Here is an 11,307-nt window from a genome sequence, read left to right as displayed (position 1 = left end):
TCGCATCCAAATCATTTATGTAAATGACAAAAAGTAGAGGACCCAGCACCAATCCTTGTGGCACTCCACTGGTCACAGGCCTCCAGTCTGAAAAACAACCCTCCACCACCACCCTCTGTCTTCTATCTTTGAGCCGGTTCTGTATCCAAATGGCTAGTTCTCCCTGTATTCCGTGAGATCTAACCTTGCTAATCAGTCTCCATGGGGAACCTTGTCAACGCCTTACTGAAGTCCACATCGATCACATCTACCACTCTGCCCTCATCAATCCTCTTTGTTACTTCCTCAAAAAACTCAATCAAGTTTGTGAGACATGATTTCCCATGCACAAAGCCATGTTGATTATGCCTAATCAGTCCTTGCCTTTCCAAATACATGTACATCCTGTCCCTCAGGATTCCCTCCAACACCTTGCCCACCACTGACGTCAGGCTCACTGGTCGATAGTTCTCACCACCCTTCTTAAACAGTGGCACCACATTTGCCAAACTCCAGTCTTCCGGCACCTCACCTGTGACTATTGATGATACAAATATCTCAGCAAGAGGCCCAGCAATCACTTCTCTAGCTTCCCACAGAGTTCTTGGTAACACCTGATCAGGTCCTAGGGATTTATCCACTTTTATGCATTTCAGACATCCAGCACTTCCTCCTCTGTAATATGGATATTTTGCAAGATGTCACCATCTATTTCCCTACAGTCTATATCTTCCATATCCTTTTCCACAGTAAATACTGATGCAAATACTCATTTAGTATCTCCCCCATTTTCTGCGTCTCCACACAAAGGCCGCCTTGCTGATCTTTGAGGGGCCCTATTCTCTCCCTAGTTACCCTTTTGTCCTTAATGTATTTGTAAAACTCTTTGGATTCTCATTAATTCTATTTGCCAAATTGATTCATTTAAAAATATTACTGCAAGAGCTGCTTTTTTAACTCTTGTTTAGCAAGCTTGCTTTTGTCTGTTTGGTTTGTTTAAAGTTTAAACTCAAACTGCATTACTATAGCTTTCATTGTCATGACATTTTCAAACAGCAGTTCTTAAGTTTGACTAGAAAAGAACTTTGATTTGTAATCCCAATACTGTTTGAATTACATAGGTTGTGCCTATTTTCCAAGCAGGAGTTTGGTTTGTTCTGGTCTCAGTCATCGATGCATTTCTGAATTCTTACAGTTTGATCAGTACTTCAAAGGTATATATTAAACAATGGAGGTTTACTAATGTTTCATCAAATACATAGTGGTTGCATTTCTGAAGAGAATACCATAAAAATTGTGGTTTATTTTTCACACGAATGCTATCGTCTCTCATGAACAAAGGCTATAGATTTGAAACTAAGCAGAGGAAATGAGGGACACTATTAAAATATACTTCTATTTTGATTTGCTTCAATTCGGTATGCATTTCTGAATGGGAATTCTATCAGTTTAGGCTTGATTGGTGTTCGCACATTCAAATTTCATAAACATTTAATGCAACCGAAGGCTACAGTTTATGTTTGCACTGTCAATTTATCACATTGGAAAAAAATCAATACACGTGTGGGAAGGATTTCAGGAAAATCTGCAGGGAGCTTAATTTGAATTATAGGTTATTGTGCACATATTATTGCTGTCAGAATCCCACAAACATATTTTTAGTTTGTAAGCAAAACACAGACATATGGGATTTCAGATTTACTACCCACACTTTAGGGAAGTTTCCAATCAAGCCACTTTTCATTAGTTTACTCTTGGCCAGTGTGCTTGCTGATTGTGAATTTACAGAAGAGTTCACATAGCATTCCAGATTAAAACATTAGTCAGTTTGCACTACACTTGTTGATATTTCTCTTAAATTATCTGCAACATTCAATCACCAAATCAATTAGTCTGTCTTCATGGCTCTGGCCCATTGTTTGATGATTAAAATTATAAATAGAAAGGGCATTTTTTCCTCTTTATCACTCAAGGTTTGCAGTGTGAATTGGGTGGCAGCTTTTATAAGAAAATTATTCTTAAAGGGTTGATGCTGAGGTCTGTATTCAGTTGCATCCAATCAGATGACGCATAGTTGGGTGGGAGAGTAAGCTGCAAGGAAGATACAGAGATGCTTCAATGTGATTCGGACTAATTGAAGGAGTGGGCAAATGCATGACAGATGAAGTATGATGTCGATAAATGTGTGGTTATCCACGTCAATGAGAAAACAGGAAGGCGGTTTGTTATCTGAATGATGTTAGACTGGGAAAGGGGAAAGTGCAACAAGACTTGGGTGTCCTTGTACACCAGGCTATGAAGAAGACAAGTGGTATATTGGCCTTCATAGCAAGACGATTCAAATGTAGGAGCAGGGATATCTTGCTGCAACCATTCTTGGATTTGTTGAGCCACACTTGGATAATAGTGTGCAGTTTTGGTTTTCTTATCTGAGGAAGGATGTCCTCACCACTGAGGAAGTGCAACAAAGGTTTATAAGACTGATTCCTGGATTGGCAGGATTGATTAGAACCATATTTAGAAGAATGATGAGGGATTTCATAGAAACGTATAAAATTCTAGCAGGACTAGACAGGGTAAATCCAGGAAGGATTTTCATGATGACCAGGGAGTCCAGGATCAGATCATTAATGATACTAGGTAGACCATTTAAGATTAAGAGGATGAGAAATGTCTTCAGATTAAAACATCTGTGGAATTCTTTGCTATAGAAAGTGGTTGAGAACAAATAATTGAATGTTTTCAAGAAGGATGTAGGTTTGCTCGCTGAGCTGGAAGGTTCATTTCCAGACATTTCGCCACCCTACTAGGTAACATCTTCAGTGGGCCTCTGGGCAAAGCACTTTTGATGATTCCTGCTTTCTGTTTATATGTTTGGGTTTCTTTGTGTTGGTGATGTCATTTTCTGTGGTGATGTCATTTCCGGTTCTTTTTCTCAGGGGGTGGTAGATGGGATATAACCCAATGTGTTTGTTGATAGAGTTCCGGTTGGAATGTCATGCTTTTAGGAATTCTTGTGCGTGTCTCTGTTTGGCTTGTCCTAGGATGGATGTGTTGTCCCAGTCAAAGTGGTGTCCTTCCTTATCTGTATGTAAGGATACTAGTGAGAGAGGGTCATGTGGTTTTGTGGCTAGTTGATGTTATGTATCCTGGTGGCTAGTTTTTTCCCTGTTTGTCTAACGTAGTGTTTGTTACAGTTCTTGCACGATATTTTATAAATGACATTAGTTTTGCTTGTTGTCTGTAAAGGATCTTTCAAGTTCATTAGCTGCTATTTTAGTGTGTTGCAGGGTTTGTGGGCTACCATGATGCCAAGGGGTCTGAGTAGTCTAGCAGTCATTTCCAAGATGTCTTTGATTTAGAGGAGAGTGGCTAGGGTTTCTGGAGGTGTTTTGTCTGCTTGTTTGGGTTTGTTGCTGAGAAATTGGCAGACTGTGGTCATTGCGTACCTATTCTTTTTGAACACAAGGTATAGGTGATTTTCCTCTGCTCTACGTAGTCCCTCTGTGCTGCAGTGTGCGTTGGTTCATTGAAATGATCTGATGCAGCTTCTTTTGTGGATGTTGGGATGATTGCTTCTGTAGTTCAATATTTGGTCCATATGTGTTGTTTTCCTGTAGATACTGGTTTGAAGTTTCCCATTGACTGTTCATTCTACTGTAACATCTAGGAGTGGCAGTTTGTTGTTGTTTTCCTCCTCTTTAGTGAATTTTATGCCAGTAAGGGTATAATTGATGGTCTGCAGAGGAAAATCACCTATTTTCTACGTTTCTATGTTTCAATGATGCTACATGAGGTTTCACAGGGACTGGTTTCAAATACCTGTATTGCCATGGTATATAGCGGAATTTGAATTCAATAAAAAGTACTGGAGTTAACAGTCTTATGATAATAGCCATGAAACTGTTGTGGATTGTTGGAAAAAAGAACTTGGGAGAGAAACTGTAGAACATTGCAGGATTTTCAGGAAGACAGACCTACCTCATATTCTTTTTAACAATGTCTGTCTTACTAATGCAACTTGTACTTGATTGCTATCATGCAATAAACTATATCTTGTTAAGATACTGTGTCTTCTTGTTAGACTACTTTGTGGTTTTCCTTTCCCACTTTCAACACAGTAGGCCCTATAGACCCACGCAGAAACAGGGAGAATGTGCAAACTCCACACAGATAGTCACCTGAGGCTGGAATTGAACCTGGGACCCTGGTGCTGTGAGGCAGGTGTGTGTATGTGCGTGACCTAACATTGATTTCTGGTCTCAGACCTTGGAGATATGGGGAGACTGGAATGTCTGGGGAGGAGAAAAAAAATGAGAGGGAAAATAGCACAGGAGACCCCTCTCCTTCTCACGTTTACTTGTGCAATCCCCAATGACACCGTAGATCTACATACAGCACATGGAATGCAGCCATTTAAGAAGGCAACTAGAGGAGGCAAATAAATGCTGGCCTGCAAGCAATACCCATAGCCCATGAGTGAATAAAAAAAATCATGACTTTTCTAAAATATCACAGGTGGGTTAGTCTTTCAGAATCTGGTGGAGAGAGACAGGGCACCTAGACATTTGCATTGAGATTGAAAAGTTTAAATCCATGTAGTTAATTTCCAAGTTAATCTGTTTTTCTTTGCTGGTATTTCTCTCTGGGAGATCACACTGCTCAGGAAAATGGGAAGGAAGGGGAGGATACCTGCATTTGGGTTCCCGTGTGTTATGTTCAGAGTGGCTACATGGTCTTGAAGCTGAAAGGAAATGTTGCCCTTGTCCCACTACAGGATTGTGTTCACAACTGGTACCTCTGTCTGACTTCTAAAACCTAGTCCTCCATTCTCTCTACACTGTGGCCTCCCATCTCTCCCTGGCTAAAATGCCCTCACTTACCCAGTGATTGACTAGCAGTTCTTAAGGTAAGACTTCAGGCTTGGAAATCCCACTCTTATCTCATTAAGGACTAAAAGCTATGCTAATAAGTGTAATTACAAGGGACTGAGGGGAAAGTTGGCTGGAATGGACTAGCAAAGGAACTTAGCATAAATAATAGTTGCTGAATGATGGAATGATGACAGATGTTTCAGAGATTAGTTCATGACTCAGCAAATATATATTCCAATGAAAACAAAATGACTCTAGGAAATGGATAAAAGAACAACGGTTAACCAGGTAAGTTAAGAACAGCATCACATTGAAAGAAAAAAAGCATACAAGTCTGCCATCCTGGCCTGGTCTGGCCTACATGTGATTGCAGACTCACAATGTGGTAAAGATTAGTGGTAAATCAGAGGATTGGGAAAGTTTTAGAAAACACCAAAAGATGACCAACAAGATTCAGAAAATAAACAATGAGGGTAAACTAGTAAATAACATAAAAACAAACAATAAGAGCTTCTTTAAATACATAAAAAGCAAGAGAGAGGCAATGGTGAATTCAGACCCCATAGAGAATGAGGCTGTGGGGATTATAACAGTGAGTCAGGACATGGTAGAAGAGTTGAACAAATACTTTACAAGCTTCGAAGGTCATCCAAACTTGTTAAATTTTGCATGGGATTTGATATTTCTATCTCTCTCTCAGACCTTTTATAACACTTCGTCTATGCCCATTTCTAAGCCCATCACTATGGCAACATGAATCACATAGGCCCTGGATTCCATTAAAAATGTTCATTTGCTGTCCTTGAGAACCTAACTTTCATCTTGGAACTAAATGAGCACATTAAAGTACATCTGTTTCCAACCTAGTATTCTCAGCATTTACTGGGCTTTGGAGTCACACAACCCTACTGCTCTTAGTTACAGGCTGCTGCCATTGGATCCATGTATAAAACCCTTAGACCTTTCTCTATGTAAAGTATTCGAGACCCCTTTAACCTCCAACAATTAAATGCAATCTTCTTCATGCACCTCACATTAAAGACATAGCCCCAAAACAAAATTACTTTTCAATCTCATAGTTTTAACAGAAGCCAATGAACACATAGTCAAAAAACATACAGAGGAATTATAATGCTATTGATTTAAGGGTACTGCCACAGATTTAAGGGTATTTTCAAATTTTTCTTTATGCGAAGCTCAAAAAAATGTAATAACTGAAGTCCAAGAACATATAGACATTCCACCCTCACTAGGGGAATCTGTGGTGATATGTTGCCAATGTCCCAATGGCAGCCCTTTTTATGTGTCACCACCTCATCAGAGCTGCTGCAAAACTCTTAAACCTTCTAACGCCTGGTAAGTGCTGAAGTCAATGAAAACTTACATCACATGGCCTTTAATAGCTTGTTAACTGATTATTTCAAAATGGCAGGCAGCCTTCCAATTTCCTTAAACTAAGTCAAAGAACTCCAGATGCTGGAAATCTGAAACAAAAACAGAAACTGCTGAAGAAACTCACCAGATCTGGTGGTATCTGTAGAGAGAACACAGAATTATTGTTTTGAGTTCAGTGACCCTTCATCAGAACTGAAAGCAGTTGGATAAGGCTGGTACGCATACTGATGACAGGAGGTAGGGGGAGTTGGTGATATAGTGAATAGAATACATTGAAAGACTGGAGAGAGAGAGAGAGAAAAAAAAACATGGAGGTGGGAATTCACTTCTCAAAATTATTAAACTCAATGTTGAGTCCTGAAGGTTGCAAGGTACCAGGTAGATGATGAGGTATTGCTCCTCCCACTTGTGTTGAGCTTAACTGGAGAACTGTGGCTGGCCTGAGACAGAAATGTTGACATGGCACCGCAGTGGTGATTTGAAGTAGCAGGTGACTGGGAATTTGGCATCATTTTTAAGAGTGAGCATAGGTGTTTCATGAAGTGATCACCCAATCTGTGTTTCAACTCCCAGTGCAGAATAGACAACACTGTGAATGGCAAATGCTACATTGAAAGAGGTGCAGGTAAATTGCTTCTTCATTTGGGATTGGATAGTGAGGAGGGAAATGGGTAAGTAGTGTAATTGTCTGGGAAAGCGCTGTGGGAGTGGAGGAGGAGTGCACCAAATATCCAGGAGGGATAATTTGGTTTCTTTGCCTTCTGTAATAACTGAATGGTGACTTTGTATTATCAACTTGGTGGCTCGACAACATATTTTATGTTGACATGATGGAGGGGCTGGGAGAAGTGTTTGTATGGGTGGTTCACCCAATGTATGGCCGTGAGATTCAGCCCTAATCCATTGATGGAGTGTGACAGACTTTTATCATATTTTATCTTACTTTGTTATAAGTTAGCACCTGATCTATTGTCATGAGCTTTATTTATAGACTGAAAATTTGTTCCCAATAATGAGAAGAATATTAGGTTAATAGCTTTGTGATAAATAATAGCAGCAGTCAGCAAGAAAAACTTAGAAGGAAACTTTTGATGGAAAGCAAAAGGTTGAGCTGAAACAATTTATTGTAATCGTGCTATGTTGGTGAGGCCTCTCCTGGAGTATTGTGTCTGGTTCTGATCATCCTGTTGTAGAAAGAAGAGGATTCAGAAAAGGTTTACCAGGATGTTGCCAGGAGTGGAGGATTTGAGTTATAAATATTGGCTGGCTAGACTGGGGCATTTTTCACTCGAGTGTAGAAGATTGAAGGGTGATTATAGAGGTTTATAAAATCATGAAGCGTATAGATAAGGTGAATGTCAAGTATCTTTTCCCTAGAATGGAGGATTTCAAAACTAGGGGGCATATTTTAAAGGTGAGAGGAGAAGGATTTTAAAAAGACATGAGGGGCATTTCTTTTACACAGAGTGGTTCGTGTGAGGAATGAACTTCCAGAGAAAGTAGTGGATGCAGGTACAGTTACAACATTTAAAAGATGTTTGGATATGTCCATGAATAAGGAAGGTTAGAAGGGATATAGGCCAAGCACAGGCAGGTGCTATTGGTTTTGTTTGGAATTATTATCGGTATGGTCTGTTTCTCTGCTGTATGACTTTATGATTCTAAAATAATATACACACAGAATCATGCTTTGTATGAAAACTCCAGCAGCATTTTATTTGTTCAAAACTTTAGATTGAGGATGTGATGCTATTTCTGTGACACCACCTTGTAATGACAAACCCAATTACCCAGGTTTGCAGCCAGCTGAAGATTCTGCTTTTATTGCATGCTCCCTTTTAATTGTTATTTGAGAGTTTGCTGATATATTAGCATTATTATTGAAAAAAACCTTGTTCTCAGTAATCAATCTGAATTATATTTTGGAATTCTTTTCATGCATCTGAATTATTAGGAAATTTCTTTTGAATTATTCATATCTACTGAAAATCCATATATAGCACCTGGATATCCCATTAATCATTCTTAGTATAATCACGTTAGTGATCTGCTGTTTTTGAGACTTAGTTTTGCACAATGGATATTGCAGTGGCCACAGACTAGTGTCTGTGATTCAGTCATTCATTAGATGCAATGCACTTTTGAACGACATGAGTAGGTGATATGGTGCCATACAAATGCAAATTCCTTATTTTCTTTGTGTAATTCATTTGATTTAATGCCTGAGAGTTCTCAGGCAGGGACTGTATGGCCACTGTGTTTCAAGAAGTTAAAGAGATTTACTATGGTTTATACAGAAAGACTCCCAACTGAAGGTTTTTTGTGTGAAGAAGAGGCAATGGCCCACAATGGAAAAGACCAGAGTAGAATCCCCTGACAAAGAATGCAGAGGCCAAGTGAATTGGCAAATTGGAATAACAGCAAATGTGAAAATTTACTTTCGGGGGCATTTCTAACAAGATATCTTGTAGCCACAGCACATGTGTCTTTAAATTTTAAAACTTTAATTTCTAACTAAATTAATTATTTTGCTAACCTGTCAAGCAAGGAATCAACATGGTATACACACTAAAATCAAGATTTCTACATGCTCCTTTTTTTTTTGCATTTGTTTGTTGGATGTGGAATTGCTGGCAAGGCCAACATTAATAACCATCTCTAGTTGCCCCGAGAAGCCTGAGATGAGCTGCTCTCTTGAGCTGTGTGCTGTAGGTTCACAAACAGTTCTCTAAGGGAGGAATGTCCAGCTACCAGTGAAAATGAAGGAATGGCGATATAGTTTGAAGTCAGTTGATGGTGTTCCCATCTACTTGCAATCCTTGTACTTCTAGGTTGTAGCAATTGCAGTTTTACAAGGTATTGTCGAAAGATTATACTGATACAATTGATACCAGGATCTGGTACAAGATATAAAGCAGAACCTGAAAAGTAGCCTTTCTCCCTGGCATGTATTGACAATTCAGTGATTGTATGCCTGATTTACATTTCTCCCTCAAACAGCATGCATTGCTCATAATTGTTCTTATTATAATCAGAATGATGAATATTCTTAATCAGAGAGGCTTTCCAACCTACTCATTCTTCTCTGTTGGTTAATAAAGTTGGTAAGCAATGATAAGCTTTGCTTCCTGTAGATTCTTTGATTTATCCAAATAATAATTGTGCACAAACAGGAGAGGTCAGCTAAACACTCAGAAGTTATTGCTTTTTGTCATTATTGTGAGATAATGGGAACATCTTGGGGCATCTAATGCTATAAAAAAATAAATTAATGTAGAGAAAAAAAGGCCAGCTACAATAGTCCATAAGGGGATACAACTATAAAAATAATATGCTTGATTTACAGCGATATTTATTTGCAAACCCAGTGTATATTGAACTGGTTTGTGCTTTCTCCCTCATGCTATGGCTGCTGTAAATATGTAGACCTTAGAATGAAAATTATGGACGTGAATGTATTTTATTTCCATTAGTTGTCTAACGAGTTGTATCAGACAGCAGCTACAGCTGATATTTTCTAAATTCCAAAAATAGTTCGCTATGAGATTAATAGCCAATTTCTGTTTAAAACAAATAAATTTCTGTTAACTATGCTCCATTGTAGAAATTTCTAGACAGTTTTCTCAAAAATCAGAAAATTGTGCTTTAATTTAACTGCAAAGGTAACTCCTTGTCCAACAGTCTGACATTGCAGTTTCTCTTTTGAATTATTTTCACATTCTGTCTGAGTGAGAAGAAATATAATGCCAATTTGTATCTAATTACCATTACATTTATGCTGTGAATTCACATCCACAGGAAATGGATGCATTTCACATTAGAATCTTAAACCAGTAGAGAAAGGAGATGCATCCCATCAGTTTGAGTTAGATTTGGGTTAATTCAGTGCCCCCTCAGTCCTCTCCATATCCTTCTGATTTTTCTTTTATGTGTTCTGTCACTCTAATTTCCCTTGAAATAGCATGACTTACCAGATCATTTCAGAAGGCAGTTCAGAGTCAACCATTGTGCTGTGGGTCTGGAGTCACACATAGGCTAGATTAGGTTTTCACAACGATAGTTGCTTTGAACTTCGATACCTTTGGCTTGTTTCAAGGAGAAAAGGAGATGACAGAGGGTCTCTGGCTGATGAATATCCTACCGATGAATGCACATACTTACAAACACAATCTCATAAAGGGCTGGAATTTTAAATATACAACACACAAACATTGTGTCCCGATTTCCATGTTAGGTATGGGCACGCAATTTTCTCCCTTCAAGGCCATATGACATCAGTGGTTTCATAACTAGCATTTCCTTATAGATTAATTCATTAATTGAATTTCCTCCAACTGCCATGGTGGGAGACGATGGATCCCCACATTACCAGTCATCTCTCCAATCCTTGCTTTCTCCAGGGTTATAGTAATGCACAGGGTGTACAAGAAGTGACTGTTTGTAGATGTTTGTAACTGCAAATGCCATGAAATTTGTTAATGTATCTCTGCATGGACTTTGGGAAGAATGGATCAAATTTTATGCTGAAACTTTGCGAGGCCAACCTTTTCACCAAAGTGAAAAATCTGCATCTTGGCATTGAGTTGAGTAGCAGACAGATGGACACTGGTTCATGAGACTAGGGAAGGCAAGTGAGATATGAACTTGAAACCTGGTTCATCATCCAACTAAATTTAATGAATTTCCAATTAAAATAATTAAGGTACAATTTACTATGGTGAGCTATAGCCTGTGCAATTTTGTAGGGATTGCATGGTCTACATGAGGAAAGGGTGAGGTATTGCAATCATTCAGGGTTTACTGAGTGGCATATTGTCACAATATCAGCTGGAATCAGAGGAGCTCTGAGCACAGAAGTGGAAGAAGCAGGTGAACCTGCTTTTGGGAACATCTGCTTCACAGACTTTGGCTGACTGACCAAGAGATGTCACTGCAGGATCATTTTGGAGTGAGAGTTATTCTAAGTGGGTTCACAGGTGAAGGTTGAATTCTGTAGCTCTGGGAGTGACAGTACTTTTGCAGCTCCTGTCTCACTCTGTTACACTACTGTGTGAGATGT

The 11,307-nt window shown here is 39.0% G+C and overlaps 1 long non-coding RNA gene across 1 annotated transcript; it reads right to left on the bottom strand.

Annotated features, from left to right (window-relative positions):
- Positions 1–3,634: 3,634 nt before the first annotated feature.
- On the bottom strand, positions 3,635–8,570 carry LOC122553254. The gene is made up of 3 exons (XR_006312667.1): positions 8,559–8,570; positions 6,575–6,576; positions 3,635–3,718 (listed from the first exon to the last, which is right to left on the bottom strand). It is a non-coding gene; the product is annotated as an uncharacterized LOC122553254 (long non-coding RNA).
- Positions 8,571–11,307: the final 2,737 nt, after the last annotated feature.

Source organism: Chiloscyllium plagiosum, chromosome 9 (assembly GCF_004010195.1).
Source record: "Chiloscyllium plagiosum isolate BGI_BamShark_2017 chromosome 9, ASM401019v2, whole genome shotgun sequence".
NCBI classification, from domain to species: Eukaryota; Metazoa; Chordata; class Chondrichthyes; order Orectolobiformes; family Hemiscylliidae; genus Chiloscyllium; species Chiloscyllium plagiosum.
The sequence above is the reverse complement of the archived record's forward strand: the minus strand, read 5'-3'. Positions and strand labels throughout refer to the sequence as shown.